Source organism: Ovis aries, chromosome 7 (assembly GCF_016772045.2).
Source record: "Ovis aries strain OAR_USU_Benz2616 breed Rambouillet chromosome 7, ARS-UI_Ramb_v3.0, whole genome shotgun sequence".
In the NCBI taxonomy this organism is placed as follows: domain Eukaryota; kingdom Metazoa; phylum Chordata; class Mammalia; order Artiodactyla; family Bovidae; genus Ovis; species Ovis aries.
In genome coordinates this window covers 14582472-14601050 of record NC_056060.1, presented here as the reverse complement: position 1 = coordinate 14601050, position 18579 = coordinate 14582472, and the positions used below count along the sequence as shown (strand labels likewise).

General features: G+C 44.7%; 1 protein-coding gene across 14 annotated transcripts in view; it reads right to left on the bottom strand.

Annotated features, from left to right (window-relative positions):
- MAP2K5 (mitogen-activated protein kinase kinase 5) overlaps positions 1–18579 on the bottom strand; it is a 263833-nt gene that overhangs the window by 15270 nt on the left and 229984 nt on the right. The gene's annotated exons all lie outside the window — the stretch shown is intronic.

Sequence of the window (18579 nt, the reverse complement as noted above, 5' to 3'; positions counted from 1 at the left end):
TTTCTCAGGAAGGAAAAACAAACTTTCACACAAAGACTGAACCTAAAGTGGAGATTTTTTGATGTTATTAAATCAACAAAAAACCTTAAGGAAAAACTGCTAACGACACCAGATGTTGAATTTTAGGGTAGGTAACTATAACTGAAGGGCCATCTTTTTTTTTTTTTTTAAGGTTTCCAGCTATGATACCCCAGTTATCTGAGCTTCATTCATTCAATTCAGTAGACAGGGTTGCTGTTGAGGTGAGTGTAGGGGAGGCAGGGGACTGGTTGGGGCAGGAAAATCTGAAAACTGAAATAAAATAGACATAACATAATGGGCTCAACAGTGCAAAATCACCACAATGAGGTACCTAGTCAGAAAATGCTAGTTACTCCAGCAAAATAGAACTGTCTGCTATACATGCCCATCAGCAGATCCACAATGGAGTTGGATGAAACTTAGAAAAGGTATACTAACATGTGTGGAACTCAGACATTCTAACATGTATACTATCATGTTTTGTGTCTGACTGCAGCATGCAAAACCATCAATAGCAACTCGGCTTATTACAGCCTTGAGCAACCATTTTCTGATTTTTTCTAAAAACAAAAACAAGCCATTTGAAAATTCTGATCATTTTCTGTTATTGATTTACTGTGGTTTGCAAGGTAATGTTGAAGAAAATTAAATGTACGGAAGGCTGAAATGCGTTTTCTGAGGTGGTGAGCAGGGTAGCCTGTGTTTTCTGAGGCGGTGTCACTGGTCATGCGCAGAATGGACGACGAAGGGAGCGCACTTCATCTGATTACAAATAAGCTGGAGAAGCTCGTTGCTGCAGAGCTTTATGAAACCAAAGTCTGTTTCCACTGTTGAGAAGGACAGTTATTTAGTTGCAAGCTTGCTTCTTCTGCTAGTTATGCTCCAGTGTACAGGGAGATTTCAATCAAATCCAACATGGATGTATTGAGTAGCTTCTGTGTGTCTGACTCTAAATCTGATTTTTAAAGTCTAAGGACTCCCTTTTGGCACATTCATGGCTTATTAGGTCCCCAGGGCTTCCCTTGTGGCTCAGCTGGTAAAGAATCCACCTGCAACGTGGGAGACCTGGGTTCAATCCCTGGGTTGGGAAGATCCCCTGGAGAAGGGAAAGGCTACCCACTCCAGTATGCTGGCCTGGAGAATTCCATGGGCTGTATAGTCCATGGGGTTGCAAAAGAGTCGGACACAACTGAACGACTTTTCCTTTCATTTCACTTTCAAAAAAACAACAAAAAAACCCCTCAACAAGTAATAATTCAAAACAATTTTATGCTAATTACTGATTCAAGAGCAAAGTTTCAAACTTCAGCATCTACATTAAATCTTACAGAGCAGTGTATTTCCTATTTAGTGAAATGGCCTGTTTTCAAATCTAGAGGCACTTTACAGACCTATAGGGCACTGTAAATTTGACTCTCTTACTTAAGACTAAGAATCTGAAAGTTACATTAAAACTTGAACACTTTACTTTCAGTTAGCCCTTCAAGCCTTTATTTAGTCCATTTTCTTGCAGTTTAGGCTACTAATGCGAACACACTTAGTATCTGGTTTCTCAATCTAAAGCACAAAATAGACAAATAGAAGAGGAAGAGCGGAGAGCTATTAGAAAGGGAACAAGGGCAGGAGTACTAAGTGACATCTATTAGCAACACTACACACACAAAAAAATGAAACCAAGGAACCAACTTGAGATCAACCAGGGCAAAGACAATGGCCCTCCATATGTTAATATCAGGAGACGCTAGGACGGCAGAATACAGCAAATGACTATGAAGACGGTCTAAGAACATTTGCTAAAAAGCAAACCCTGAGGCACATAATCTATTTAAGAGGATAGGGAAGTGTACAATACATTTAAAACCTCTTGCCTGCAATCTTTTTAAAAACCTTTGCTTTTATAAGGAATAAGTTTCAGTTATCTGAATAATTTCCTTTATTTGGAGGTGCTCATTTAAAGTGGTGAATAGGAGACTTGCTGTCCTTTGCATTTTGGAAGGTCAGGATTAAACAGGGAAAATCTCGCACTCCGGCTGCCTTTCAGTAGCACTGTGCGACGTCACCAGGCAGACAAGCCTTCAGAACCTCTGAACTCAGTAAAGACATATGGGGCCACTTAGGGCCCAAGTTTATCTTGGCTTCCTTTGGAGCAAGTTTGATTACTTCTAAGATTTATGGTCAAAGTGGAAGGGGGAAAAAAATACCTCACAGAGCAGATTTATAACCTCATCTTGTTTTTATAATAACATTAGGGATGACATCGTATGACAGAATCTTGGAATGACTGCAGGGAGACTTAGAAACTCAGTGGGAAGTTTTATATTTTGGGGGTTTGGAGCATTCTGTACTTCCAGAGGTCAGGGAGGAAAGGACCAGGGAAATGAGCCAGGGAGACAGTCAGAGAGTGAGTGTCAGCTGGTCTAATTTTCTGTGTCAACTCTGAAAATTAGATAAACAATGACAAACCAGGCTTTTTAAATGAACTTGTCACTTCTGGTTTTCTTGATACAAGGTAACATTTTTCAAGTCCTGGTAGCCCTAAAGACAGATTTAACCCCTGAGAGGTTTCTGTAAGTGTTCTAAAGCACTCACATCGAAACAAAAGGTTGAGTCCAACCCTATCACCCTTAAAAGAAAAACTAATTATCCTTGAAAGTTAAATACTCTTCTTCTAACAATTAAGGGGATTATGCCTAGAGCCAAAGGTCCAGCCTTCTACAGGACAGCCTTAGCAACTTGATTTTTTTTCCCTTTGGGTCATCTTCTTGTCTCTCCAGGCCAGCATCACCCCTCAACATGGTCCTTTGATCTTTCAACCAGGGACTGGTTCCTTGCACCAACTCAGGGGAGCACAGACTGTTCTGGGTCCCCTGCTCCTATGTTATGAAGACATGGGGTAGGAGAACCGCTCTGGCCTACAATTTGGCTGTAACAAGCTCCCTGGTGGAGACACGAAAGATCAGTGAATCTTGAATAGCTGCCCTTAGTGGCTTTGCTCTAAGGATACTTATTCAGTTGGAACATGTTGATCTGGAGAGAAAAATAAGTATAAATATAATTAGCAGCATCTGAGTAGAGTTTTTCATTCCACAAAGTGCTTTCAACCTCATCATCTAATTCAAATGTCACAGTAATGCCATGAGGCCTCAGGATGGCATTCGTGTCATTATCTACTTGTGGATTTGAAAACTAGGTTCGGAGAAGTTAAGTGATCTGGCTAAGGTGGGGCTGGGATCTGAACTGGACACCAGCTCCAAAGCCTGTGCTTTTTGTTATGTTTTGTTACATTATAATATATAACAGCAATAAAACAGCCAATGGTTGTGAGCACCTATCCCATGTCAGATACTAGTCAGTGTTTTCATTTACAGTATTTCCTACCATCTCCAGTCACCTGTCAGAAGAGATGTGGGCCTACTTTACAGCAGAGATACCGATGTTCCTAGGCGGTAAGCTCTGTGCTTCAGGCTGAAGTCTCAACACTGGCTGGAACCCAGGTTCTTGGACTTCATATTCTTTCCCCACACTCGACAGCTTGCAGCAACAACCCCCTGCCCCCCGCCCCCCGCCCCCGCCCCCCGGCCCCCTGCATTCCATACAAAGCACATGTGCCACAGTCTGCCCTGCATCGAAGTATAGAACAGGTCTTTTAAGGTTCTCTGACCCCAGCCATTGCCTCATCCCTGAATTCTAATGTCCTTTTCCTTTCTGATGTAGTAGAGTCTCCTTTTCTAAAGTGTCCCAAGGTTCAAAACTAGCTCTGCTACCAGCTTACTGTTGAGGAGAAAACTATCTGATTACACCAACCCACGGGATGGGATGAATAACTAATGAGGGCACTGGGACTATATGCATTTGAAAAGAGGACACCTGCCCCCAGTCCAGCTGCATCTCTGATCTCTCAGGTGATAAGAGTTCTGGGTGTGAGGGGCTCTGTCTATGTGGGCAGGTAATTTCCCTGTGGTTTCCAGGGGCCTGTGCAATTCACTCTCCATCATGCAGCTTTCCTCTCTTGCTCTGGAAACTCTGCTCTCTACAACAAGGAGAACATCACCAACTGCACAGGAAGGCCATGGTCTGCCCTGGACATCAGGAAGGCTGTGTTTAGGAAATGCCCAGCACAGAGGCTACGCTGGAAACAGCTCTACAGTCGTGACCATCAGTGGCCTGGACTTGTTTTTCCCTAAGGACATTTTTGCAGTACCTAACATGTGCTCAGTGCTAAGTCTGGAAGACCGAGCCCGGCTCTCCTGACAGCTGCACACGGTGTGGGTGGACAGGCAGAGGGAAATGAGGGGTCTGGCTCTCCACGCAGGAAGGACTCCCACCACTCACTGAGCTGCCCCTCTCCTGAGCCTCAGGCCTAAAGACCCAACCTGCTCCCTCATTTAAAACGGGAATGAGCTGACTTCCCTGAATTCAGAATTGCGTGTAGCTAAAACACAAAACAGAAAAAAAGGAAACCCAACTGTTGCACTCGTGGCACAGCCTATAGACAAGACGGCAGTGCCCTCGGACAGCATTTCAAATACAGTTTATTAGTGTGTGATATGAAAAGGGTGTTTTTATTGCATGATATAATGCAATGGGACCTTGGGCGCTCTGTGGAAAGACCTCACACTCAGAAGTGTAATGAACCCGTAGTCCCCAAAACATTATACTGTACATTAACCTATCATTAATGGCACGTTAGGGCTAGGGGCATCGCACGCTTGCTGGTCAGGGCTCCATCAGGACAGTGTTGAGAAAACCGCACAGTCTTCCCAGGCTTAAAGCAAATAGAGAAAATAAATATTCCTGATGTCTACAGGCAGCTTTAACGGAAGTTCAATCCCAGCTCTGCCTTGCAATTTCCAAGACTGCTTTCTTAAGAGAGGAAGATTCACAACTGAACAAAAGAAGGAAACAAGCCTTCTGCAGTCCACCCGCAGCTATACGCCCCATAACCCCAGTGTGGGCTAGACAAGGTCACAAGCAGAGGGCGCCTCTGGCAGCCGTGCAGAAGCTGCCGGCAGGACACTCAGGCCAGAACCTCAGTCTCCAGATGCAGAAGGGCTCTTGGTGACTGTGCGCCTCCCTCTCTCGCTCTCTAGATGGGGAAATCAAGGCTCAGAAAGATAAAGGAAGAGACGACCTATCCAAAAGAAAAATGCACACAGTATGTGAAAAAAATACTGATGGCCAATAAACATGAAAAAAACCTTCATGCTTAATAAGAAGAATGCAAATGAAAACAATTCGATACCATTTATCACTGATCAGATAGGTGAAGATTAACGTCTAATACTTTAGTAGCAAAAGAGGTGAATGCTCAGTCGTGTCCAACTCTTGGTGATCCCATGGACTGTAGCCTGCCAGGCTCCTTTGTCCATGGAATTCTCGAGGCAAGAATATTGGAGTGGGCAGCCATTTCCTTCTCTGGGGGATCTTCCTGACCCAGGGACAGGACCCACATCTGCACAGCTGGATTCTTTACTGCTGGGCCACCTGGGAAGCTCCAAAAGAGGTGAGGGGGAACTGCAATTCTCAAATCCATTTTGTAAAGGCGTTGTTGCTATGTTGCTAAGTCACTTCAGTCATGACAGACTCTGTGTGACCCATAGACGGCAGCCTACCAGGTTCCCCCATCCCTGGGATCCTCCAGGCAAGAACACTGGGGTGGGTTGCCATTTCCTTCTCCAATTCATGAAAGCAAAAAGTGAAGGTGAAGTTGCTCAGTCGTGTCCGACTCTCCGCAGCCCCATGGACTGCAGCCTACCAGGCTCCTCCATCCATGGGATTTCCCAGGCAGGAGTACTGGAGTGGGGTGCCACTGCCTTCTCCGTACAGGCGTATGTATATATATATAGAAAGATGGTCACTAGCTTAACAGAAAAGGTCTGAAAATCACCAAAATGTTTTATGGCAGGGTCCTGGTTAAATAAATATGAAACATCTATATAATGGAACACCATGGAGCATAAACCAGAATGAGACAGACTTTCCTGTGATATGGAAAGATCTCAGATCTCAAAGATATAAGCAAAACAGTAAGGTACAGAACAATAAAATTAACAATTCTTGAAACAAGTTACTATTAATAGTGCTTAATTCTGGAGAGTGGGGCTGAGGGTGTATTTTGCATCCTTCTGTACTCTTTGAATTTTTAAACAATTTTAACACTAGTTTTAGAAAGTCAATGATGAGAGCAGGAGCAAACATTTTGGGGGAACTTATTTCCTAACTTCTACGCTAAGTGATTTATGCACTCTATCTTGTCTGGATTTTCACACACAAAAAAGCAGTAATTTGGTCACTATTATCCCTTTCTATAAGGGCTTCCCTGGTGACTCAGACAGTAAAGAATCTGCCTGCAATGAAGGAGACCTGTGTTTCATCACTTGTTTGGGAAGATCCCCTGGAGAAAGGGAATGGCAACCTACTTCAGTATTCTTGCCTAGAGAATTCCATGGACAGAGGAGCCTGGCAGGTTACAACAGTCCTTGGGGTCACAAAGAGTCAGACATGACTTAGCAACTAACACATACACATCCCTTTCTGTAATGTGGGAACTGAAGTTTTGAGGGATAACATAGGGTGACCTTATCGCCCATCTACTTTCAATAATGAAACAGTATTTGTAAAATAGAGAAAAATCTTTCCAGATTCTGATGCAGCCCATGACCACCTTCCTGGGGAAAGCTGGGAAAGCTTGCCTTACCCTACCTGTGGTCAGGGAGGAAGGCAAGACAAAAAGACTGCTGACTTTGAGGTGGAATTGAATTTCTGGAAATATCTAGTCTCTACATCACAAAAGAAGATGGGCCGAGGGACCCTTGGCTACCTGCACTGTTCAAGTAAACAACGCTTGGCAACCAGGGCTTGAACACATGAAGGGAAGTATTTCCCCAATTAAACATGAAATGACTTCAAAGGAAACCCAGCAGGCACTTCATGAATGAAGAGGCAGCTGTCTGAGACCAGCAGAATCACAAGGTGAGAGTAGGGGCCAGGAAGGAGGGGGCAACGCCACGCCTTAGGACTCTGTGCGGAATCGCGACGCTGCTTCAGGTACTTTGCTCTGTTTTCTCATTCCTCCATTCTCCCCAATAAAAGAGTCTTGCTATTTTTGGATAACAGACTTTGCAGCAACATTTTAAAATGCTAGATTTTATTTGTCCTAGGGTCTGCCAACACACACTGTAATTAAAATGTTGATTAGTAAACAGTTTAAACATATGACAGACAATGCAGTTAAAGCCTACAGTTAGGTCAATATGTGATTGAGATTTGCCATTTAAAAAATCTCATTTAAATTTTGCATACATTAATCACTACCATACTTCAAGGTTCTGATATCCACCTGACTACAATATTAAAATAAAACTTGCTGCCCCAGGGAAATCCTACTTATTCTTAATTGTTTCGAGGCTTTGATGGGCTTTTAATCTAAGATTAATTTATGCAATTTTAAATAACTCTTCTTATGATTAATAAGCTTGAAAATTAAAAGGAGTCTAAAGCAATTATAATGAGCATTTGGTCATAACCTCATTAGAAGAAGGAGTGAAGGATACAGCTCTGGAATTCTTACAAGACTACAATTTAAGGTTACTTTTAGAGAAGTCAAACGTAGTTCCTGAAATTGCAAAGGCAGGTTAGCAAAGGTCACTGTTAAAATGATGGCTAGCTAGATTAGCATACTAATGATTTTCCAGATAGTGACAGAAAGGACACTGAAAAGAAGATGCAGAAAGAGAGACAAATGACATGCTGCCGAGAAGCCACAGGCCCTGAACTGGGTTTCCTGTTATTCTGGCTGGAGAACTCCATGGAATTTCAGAAAGAGCCAGGGGATTAGAACATCCCTATTTATAAATCAGTTTCAGCAAGAGAGTCTGGTCCACATGGTGCAAGCAGAGATCAGTCCTCTGTAGCCTGTTTGCCTGTTGTGGTGGGGTCACTGCCTTGCCTTGGATAGCAAGGAGATCAAACCAGTCAATCCTAAAGGAAACCAACCCTGAATACTCATTGGAAGGACTGATGCTGAAGCTCCAATACTTTAACCACCTGATGTGAAGAGCCGACTCACTGGAAAAGACCCCAATGCTGGGAAAGACTAAGGGTAGGAGGAGAAAGGGACAACAGAGGATGAGATGGTTGGATGGCATCACTGATTCAATGGACATTGAACTTGGGCAAAAACTCTGGGAGATAGTGAGGGACAGGGAGGCCTGGTGTGCTGCAGTCCTCGGGGTCATAAAGAGCTGGACATGACTTGGCAACTGAACAACAACAACACTGCCTTGCCTAAGAACCAATGATGGCTTCCTGCAGCTGCAACTCCTCGCTGGTGTGCAAAGCCCTTCCGGAGCTGGCTCTCTGCTGAGCCACCCCTTCCTTTAAAAAAAAAAAAATTGTTTTTTATGTGACCCATTTTTAAAGTCTTTATTGAATTTGTTATAATATTGTTCCTGTTTGGGATTATTTTTTGACTGCGAGGCACATGTGATCTTAGCTCCCTGACTAGGGATCCTGCATCCTCTGCATTGGAAGGTAACGTCTTAACCGCTGGACCGCCAGGGATGTCCAGAACCACCATTTTAAAATTTCTATTTTCAGACAAATCCTACAGATCTGGTCGGAGCTGACATGTGTCCTCTGACCACCCTCAGCCTCCCTGTCCTGAGCCCTCGCACCAGGCACACAGCCCACCCTGCGTTTTCTATGTGTCTCCTCCAGGTGTGACCAGTCTGCTCCTTGAAGATCTGGATGTTTCCTACATTTCTTCGGAGCCCATCACAGCACCTCCTGGAGAGCACGTTCTTGTTACTTAACTGTTTCATAATAATCCCTCCAACAAGATATTCATAATACTGATACTAGAGGACTGACACAAAAAGTTAAGTCTTTATAATGACTGGGGAAGAACAACTCACAGAGATCTGTCTATCCTTAGCTCAGCTCAGTTCAGTTCAGTCGCTCAGTCGTGTCCAACTCTCTGCGACCCCATGAATCGCAGCACGCCAGGCCTCCCTGTCCATCACCAACTCCCAGAGTTCACTCAAACTCATGTGCATCGAGTCGGTGATGCCATCCAGCCATCTCATCCTCTGTCGTCCCCTTCTCCTCCTGCCCCCAATCCCTCCCAGCATCAGGGTCTTTTTCAATGAGTCAACTCTTCACATGAGGTGGCCAGAGTATTGGAGTTTCAGCCTCAGCATCAGTCCTTCCAATGAACACCCAGGACTGATCTCCTTTAGAATGACTGGTTGGATCTCCTTGTAGTCCAAGGGACTCTCAAGAGTCTTCTCCAACACCACAGTTCAAAAGCATCAATATTTTGGTGCTCAACTTTCTTCATAGTCCAACTCTCGCAACCATACATGATCACTGGAAAAACCATAGCCTTGACTAGACGGACCTTTGTTGGCAAAGTAATATTTCTGCTTTTGAATATGCTATCTAGGTTGGTCATAACTTTCCTTCCAAGGAGTAAGCATCTTTTAATTTCATGGCTGCAATCACCATCTGCAGTGATTTTGGAGCCCCCAAAAATAAAGTCTGACACTGTTTCACCATCTATTTTCCATTAAGTGATGGAACCAGATCGAGAAAAGCTACCCCACATCTGAGGTTAGGGGCGGTGGCCAAGAAGAGCAACCCCACATCCAAGGAGTGGCGGCTGCATGGGCACAGGAGGGCTGAGAGGAGCTACTCCACGTTCAAGGTCAGGAGGGGTGACCTCGTTCAAGATAAGGAGCAGCGGCTGCTCTTTCCTGGAGCAGCTGTGAAGAGATACCCCACATCCAAGGTAAGAGAAACCCAAGTGAGATGGTAGCTGTTGCAAGAGGCATCAGAGGACAGACACACTGAAACAATAATCACAGAAAACTAGCCAATCTGATCACACACCACAGCCTTGTCTAACTCAGTGAAACTAAGCCATACCGTGTGGGGCCACCCAAGACAGATGGGTCATGGTGGAGAGGTCTGACAGAATGTGGCCCACTGGAGAAGGGAATGGCAAACCACTTCAGTATTCTTGCCTTGAGAACCCCATGAACAGCAAGAAAAGGCAAAAAGACAGGATACTGAAAGAGGAACTCCCTAGTTTGGTAGGTGCCCAATATGCTATAGGAGATCAGTGGAGAAATAACTCCAGAAAGAATGAAGGGAAGGAACCAAAGCAAAAACAATACCCAGTTGTGGATGTGACTGGTGACAGAAGCAAGGTCCTATGCTGTAAAGAGCAGTATTGCATAGGAACCTAGAATGTTAGGTTCGTGAATCAAGGGAAATTGGAAGTAGTCAAACAGGAGATGGCAAGAGTGAATGTCGACATTCTAGGAATCAGTGAACTAAAATGGACTGGAATGGGTGAATTTAACTCAGATGACCATTACATCTACTACTGTGGGCAGGAATCCCTTAGAAGAAATGGAAAGCCATCGTGGTCAACAAAAGAGTCTGAAATGCAGTACTTAGATGCAATCTCAAAAATGACAGAATGATCTCTGTTTGTTTCCAAGGCAAACCATTCAATATCATGGTGATCCAAGCCTATGCCCCAACCAGTAATGCTGAAGAAGCTGAAGTTGAATGGTTCTATGAAGACCTACAAGACCTTTTAGAACTAACACCCAAAAAAGATGTCCTTTTCATTATAGGGGACTGGAATGCAAAAGTAGGAAGTAGAGAAATACATGGAGTAACAGGCAAATTTGGCCTTGGAGTACAAAAAGAAGCAGGGCAAAGACTAATAGAGTTTTGCCAAGAAAATGCACTGGTCATAGCAAACACCCTCTTCCAACAACACAAGAGAAGACTCTACACATGGACATCACCAGATGGTCAACACTGAAATCAGATTGATTATATTCTTTGCAGCCAAAGACAGAGAAGCTCTATACAGTCAGCAAAAACAAGACCGGGAGCTGACTGTGGCTCAGATCATGAACTCCTTATTGCCAAATTCAGACTTAAACTGAAGAAAGGAAAACCACTAGACCATTCAGGTATGACCTAAATCAAATCCCTTATGACTATACAGTGGAAGTGAGAAATAGATTTAAGGGACTAGATCTGATAGATAGAGTGCCTGATGAACTAAGGACAGAGGTTCGTGACATTGTACAGGAGACACGGATCAAGGCCATCCCCATGGAAAAGAAATGCAAAAAGAAAAATGGCTGTCTGAGGGGGCCTTACAAATAGCTGTGAAAAGAAGAGAAGCCAAAAGCAAAGGAGGAAAGGAAAGATATAAGCATCTGAATGCAGAGTTCCAAAGAACAGCAAGGAGAGATAAAAAAGCCTTCCTCAGTGATCAATGCAAAGAAATTGAGGAGAACAACAGAATGGGAAAGACTAGAGATCTCTTCAAGAAAATTAGAGATATCAAGGGAACATTTCATGCAAAGATGGGCTCGATAAAGGACAGAAATGGCATGGACCTAACAGAAGCAGAAGATATTAAGAAGAGATGGCAAGAATACACAGAGGAACTGTACAAAAAAGATCTTCATGACCCAGATAATCACGATGGTGTGATCACTCACCTAGAGCCCAGACATCCTGAAATGCGAACTCAAGTGGGCCTTAGAAAGCACCACTACGAACAAAGCTAGTGGAGGTGATGGAATTCCAGTGGAGCTATTTCAAATCTTGAAAGATGATGCTGTCAAAGTGCTGCACTCAATATGCCAGTAAATTTGGAAAACTCAGCAGTGGCCACAGGACTGGAAAAGGTCAGTTTTCATTCCAATCCCAAAGAAAGGCAATGCCAAAGAATGCTCAAACTACCGCACAGTTGTACTCATCTCACACGCTAGTCAAGTAATGCTCAAAATTCTCCAAGTCAGGCTTCAGCAACATGTGAACTGTGAACTTCCAGATATTCAAGCTGGTTTTAGGAAAGGCAGAGGAACCAGAGATCAAATTGCCAACATCTGCTGGATCATGGAAAAAGCAAGAGAGTTCCAGAAAAATATCTATTTCTGCTTTATTGGCTATGCCAAAGCCTTTGACTGTGTGGATCACAATAAACTGTGGAAAATTCTGAGAGAGATGGGAATACCAGACCACCTGACCTGCCTCTTGAGAAACCTATATGCAGGCCAGGAAACAACAGTTAGAACTGGACATGGAACAACAGACTGGTTCCAAATAGGAAAAGGAGTACGTCAAGGCTGTATATTGTCACCCTGCTTATTTAACTTCTATGTAGAGTACATCATGAGAAATGCTGGGCTGGAAGAAGCACAAGCTGGAATCAAGATTGCCGGGAGAAACATCAATAACCTCAGATATGCAGATAACACCACCCTTATGGCAGAAAGTGAAGAGGAACTCAAAAGCCTCTTGATGGGCGGGCGAGAAGATGGCGGCGGCAGGGGAAGCAGCGTGAGGAGCTGGACGAGCGCCCACGCTCATTGAAACGGGTCGCCATGGCCCTCCGAAGCCCGCAGACAGTTTATAACTCCAGAGGAGTGAAGCAATGCCTCTTGAGAGAATTTCATCATTAAATATATTTTTGGAGATTTTAGCCCTGCTGAATTCAATCTGTTCTTTGTGACTCCTCGCGCTTCAGTTGCGCTTCCTCCGGACGGCGGGACAGTTCCGTGTGGCGCACAGGCTGCTGGTGACATCCCCGACGGACACGACCATCAGAGAATTGAATTTGGTGTCAATGAAGTAATTGAACCGAGTGACACTTTGCCGAGAACTCCCAACTACAGTATTTCAAGCACACTGAATCCTCAGGCCCCTGAACTTATCCTTAGCTGCACAACTTCCAAAAAGTTCTCTGATGACATTGATAAAGAAGTGAACTACAGCTCCGCCGATTGCCAGTACCCGGGCCCTGCCCTTGCCCTGGATGGCGGCTCTCAGGCCGAGGCGGAAGCTTTAGAGAACGATGGTGTTTCGGATGGCCTTGGACAAAGGGAGCGTATAACAGTTACTTGAAAGATGGTGGTGAGGGTGCACCTTCGGTGGAAGCCCTGGTCAATGGCCATGCCGGCCCAGCAGTCCCCAACAGCGTAGGCGCCGAGGACGTGGACTTCACGGGGTATGTACCCACGGCAGGGATCCCCCGGACCTGGGGCAGCCCTCAGGATGCCACGGACTTTGTCAGCGACACCAGGCCTGCTGGGGCTTTGCTCGGAGCCCTGGATGGCGGGGCCAGGACTGCAGGGCCGCCTGAGGGCTTCCCCCGGGCGGACTCAGAGGCCTCCTGCCTCCGGCCTCGGCAGGGACACCCTGTTGAGGACAGCTGTGGCTCAGCCCTCCGTGGGGACTGATACTACTGAGAACCTTGGAGTCACTAATGGACAAATACTTGAATCCTTGGGTGAGGGCACAGCTGCCAACGGGGTGGAGTTGCACACTGTGGAGAGCGCAGACTCGGACCCCACCGAGGCCGAGAGCGCCCCACCTCCTACGGATGCCCCGGCCTCTGCAGCGGGCACTGTGCCCGCTAGTCAGCCCGCCAAGTCGTGGGCCAGTCTTTTTCATGATTCTAAGCCCTCTTCCTCTTCCTCGCCTGTGGTTTCTGTAGAAACTAAGTATTCCCCTCCCGCCACATCTCCCCTGGTCTCTGAAAAGCAGGCGGAAGTCAAGGAAGGGCTGGTTCCAGTTTCAGAGGCTCCTGTAGCTATAAAGATTGCAGGTATAGTTCCAAAGATACAGGTCTGAGGCTGAGATGGGAGCAGACAGTCTGCACTGTTATCCAGAGCGACAGCAGGTTACCTGTGTGTTCCGACGAATTTCTGAACAACACCTGTGCCTTATGTGTCACTAAAAATAAAATGACCTATGAGCAGAACTGGGCGGGGAGGGATATCTTACTTTTACATTAAGTGGAAAATCCATGTCCGTTATCAGTCATTTGACAGATTACATTTCCACGCCTTGCCTTCTGACTGAATAGCTGTGCTCCCTTGTGTGACTGATGGGTAGTCCTGTCTGTGTTCCAGTTATTACAACCTCAGGGTCGTAATCCCTGAGGATTCCACTCACTTTGTAGTTAATTCTTAGGCTATAAGAAAGTACTGTGTTTTTTTCTTTTTAATGCCTATTTTGGATTGAGTAAATGGATTTTATTCAGTTTTAGCACACCAAGGCCAATTCTTGACTAGAAAAGAAAAGCTGCAACAATTTGGCCTGAAGTTAATGTTTCATTTGATATTCTAAGGCTCAAAAAGTAGGGCCAGTTCACAATAAAACTGTAAAGCCTCAAAAAAAAAAAAAAAGCCTCTTGATGAAAGTGAAAGAGGAGAGTGAAAAAGTTGGGTTAAAGCTCAACATTCAGAAAACTAAGGTCTATCCCTAAGAAACTACCAATTCACTAGACACTGCTACAAATGTCTAACTTACGTTTACTTGTTCTAGATTGCATTAAGCTCCACTAAACACATTTGTCTTTCAAGAAGCTACTGATCAGACATGCCCAGGAACATCAGATGAGACAAATCATGACCCAAAGAGGCTGAAGGATTTAGTGCCCCTACATATTTAGCACTTAACAGTTTCAACACTTTTACAAACTATTTTAGTAGAGAAAACACCCACCCTTCAAGATTGGTATTAACTCTCATTTTACAGATGAAGAAGCTGAGGCTCAGTTAAGCTAAGTAACTGTTGATTACCCAGGAGAGGCAGAGGCTGTATCTGAAATCGCGTCTTCTGATAATCCAGATCAATGCTCTTTCCCATCTGCCATGTTGCTTCTCATCTTATGTTCACAACAGACTCACTTTCAAGATCGAGAGCCCATCTCTGGCCTCTGCAGACTTCACACACAGAGGACAGAGTATGTCCTGCCAGTTGTCAGTCACCTACCTTTCCACTTCTACAACCGTGGTTATGGAAACGGGTGGGGTTATGGGATCATCAACTCAACGGACACGAGTTTGAGCCAACTCTGGGAGATAGGGAAGGACAGGAGAGCCTGGTGTATTGCAGTCCTTGGGGTCGCAAAGGGCTGAACACGACTGAGCGACAGGACGACGACAAGTCCTATGAGCAAGTCACAATCTGCGAGTGGAGGGAAAGCAAAGTGTCGAGTGGGGAGGGATGCGCTGGTTCCTGCTGAGCAGCTAGGGGCTGGGGATGGGACTCTGGAGGGGCGGTACAGCCACCTCAGGCTTTAACTACTTGCCCACAGTCAGCCCCTCCCCTGCTGTGCAGGAGACAAGATTCTTCCTCATGATCTTAGAACGATTAGAAAAGACTCTAGGGGATGCCGGCTTCAGTGGTTGCAGCTCATGGGCTCAGCAGCTGTGGCCCCTGGGCTCCAGAGCATAGGCTCACCAGCTGGGGCACACAGGCTTAGCTGTTCTGCGGCATGTGGGGTCTTCTAGGACCAGGGCTTGAACCCGTGTCTCCTGCACTGGCACGTGGATTCTTTACCACTGGGCCACCAGGGAAGCCCAGTGTTTTTTTCCTTATAATGAGAACACTTAGGATTTACTCTCTTAACTTTGAAATATATCACGTTAACTATAGTCACTATTTTGTGCATCACATCCCCAGTACTTACTTATCTTAGAACCGGAAGTTTGTACCTTTTGACCATCTTTATCCAATTCACCTTTCCTCTGCCTCTAATCACCACAAATCTTTCTATGAAATATTATTTTAAGATTCCACATATGAGGTTTTGCCTTTGTCATTGTCTAACTTACCTCAAACACCGTAATGCCCTAAAGATTCATCCATATTGTTGCTAATGGCAGAATTTCCTTTTTTATGGCTGGATAGTATTCCACTGTATATTTCTGTGTATCTATCTCACAACCTTTTTACTTATTCATCTGTTGATGGACACTTGCGTTGTTTCCATGTGTTGGCTGTCTAAGTAATGCCGCTATAAGCATGGGGGTACAGGTATTTCTTTGACTTAGTGTTTTTGTTTCCTTCAGATACAGTCCCAGAAATGGAAATGCTGGATCACATGACGGCCCTATTTCCCATTGTTTAAGGAAGCTCCATATTGTTTTCCAGAGTAGCCTTACCAGTTTGCAATCCTACCTACACAGGGTTCCTTTTCTCCACATCCTTGCCAACACTTCTTTTTGATGACAGCCATTCTAACAGGCATGGGGTGATATGTTCACTGTGGTTGTGATTTACATTTCCCTCCATAATTAGTGATGTACTTGCTGGCCATTTGTATAGCTTCTTTGGAAAAGCGTCTATTCAGGTGCTTTGCCTATTTAACTTATTGTAAATTTTGATTATTTATTTATGGATGCACTGGGTCTTCACTGCGGTGCACAGGCTTTCTCCAGTTGGAGTGAGCAGGGGCTGACACATGGCTTAGTTGCCCTGGAGCATGTGGAATCTTCCTGGACCAGGGGTTGAACCCATTTCCCCTGTGCTGGCAGGCAAGTTCTTAACCACTGGGCCACCAGGGAAGTCCTCCTTTGCCTATTTTTAAAATTGGTTTGTTTATCTTGCTTTTGAGTTGTATGAGTTCTTCATATATTTTGGATATTAATCCCTTATCAGATACACTGTGAATTTTTTTTTCTCCTTCTGAAGAGTGTCTTTTATTTAGTTCTTTTTGATCATCCAGTCAAGAGAGATTACTGAACAGCTACTTTGTGCCTTGTATTGTGCTGGCTGGCTCAGTGGTAAAGAACCCGCCTGCCAATGCAGGAGGCACGGGTTTGATCCCTGGGTCAGAAAGATCCCCTGGAGAAGGAAATGGCAATCCACGCCAGCATTCTTGCCTGGGAAATCCCATGGACAGAGGAGCCTGGAGGGCTATAGTCTGCAGCGTTGCAGAGAGTCGGACAACACTGACTGACTGCAGGGGACGCAGTGTCTTCCTCACCACACTGTTAAGCTCCTGGAGGGCAAGACTGCTGTTTCGTCAGTCTCTGTATCCCACAGCAGTGCAACTCAAGTAAGTGGTCTGGGAGCCACTTGCTACTAATTTGCAAGAAGATAAGAAGCTATGCCACGAAGTAAATCAGCACACAGCTTCTTCAGAGAGAAAATTTTGCTATAACAAACTGTCAGGTGAATTAAACAGAAAACTTCCATACATGCTTGATTTATATTCTAGCACAAACTCATCCTGTGTTGAAGAAACTGTTCAGATATTACCATTAGTCCATGGTCTGTGTCTGAGTAGCACTAAACTATAGCACCTAGCAACCTATTCTGCATATAGAGTGTGCTTGTAAGGTTTGCTGAGTTAAAAGAAATTTCTCCCAAACTCAAAGCGTGATATCACTTAGAAGCTGCTCATTTCTATAACTGTGATAGTCAACTAAAAAGGAGAGAAGGTTTTGAGGCCAGATAAACTGTAGAACATGCTCTGCCTTCAGTTTTTGCCATAGACTGATGAAGCCTAAAAGCAGGAAGGGCTCAAAAATTTTCACAGCTTCCCTTCAGAGAAACGACAGACAGGTGCAAGCTGCTGGTGATTACTTCCTCTCTTCCTGCTTGCTTAATGTGCACTGAGGTTTAGGCCCCAGCCGCTGTGTCCAGACACCAGCTCTCTGCTCCAACCACAGCCCTCCAGATGCAGGACGAGGCCAAGGTGGAGGGGAACAGAAGAGGTGAGCTGAGTAAGCATCCTGGAAGGATGAACAAGCACAAACTGCTGACATTCTGTTTCTTTGTGGGGTGTCTGTTTTAGTTTTGTTTTGGATTGCTTTAGCTGCAACTGTCACAACCATAGTAACAACCATCTGCCCACTATGCACCAATACATATTAGCTTTGATGTATGCAGAACAGTCCTATATTCTTCCTGGCTGTGTGACTCTAGGCAAGTCAATTATCCTCTCTGAGCCCCAGTTCAATGTATCAGTAAACCGGGAATAAGAATAATCTTCATAGTGTTTGTGTGAATGTCAAATGAGATAAGGTATACAAAAGATCTCTGTAAATACATGCGTATTTAAAACTGTGATCTATTAAGCTTAATTTTTCTCTCTAAAGTAAAGCTTTTCTTTCTTTAAGGTTAAAAATTAGAAGACTGTCTGAATTTATCTGCAGCCACAAGTTGTATGCAACAGTTGCTCCAATTTCAAGTAATTTCAGAGAAAATAGGTATAGTATGGATTTTGACTAGTGTGTGTATTAGATATAAGCTGTGTCTCACGTATGTGCAGAGAGTAATACACTCACAAAAATACCCCAATGTCCTGCAACGCATGGCTCAGTTGTGACCCCATTCACAAAGCCTCCCCAGGCAACCCTGGCTGGAAGAAATCTTGCCATTCTCAGAGCTCACTGTACCTGTTAAGTTCATATCACTTCAGTTCAATAATTATTTATTGAGCATTCAACGTGGGGCTAGGGATTGGGCTAAAGCTGAGGTACAAAGATAAAGATGACCTGATCTTTTCCTCTAGGAACCCGTGGTCTTGCTTATGGCCTGTTACATTACTGCCATAAAGAGTGAAAAAAGCACTGATAGAGGTATTCGGCCAGAAAGAAGGGTGACGCACAACAGGGAGCCAGCAGCCCTACTGCAGGAGGCCTGGCAAAGCTTCAGAGGCTGAGCCAGTTGGGTTTTGCAGGCCGAGTAGGAGGTCACCACATGGGTGTAAGGAAGTGCATT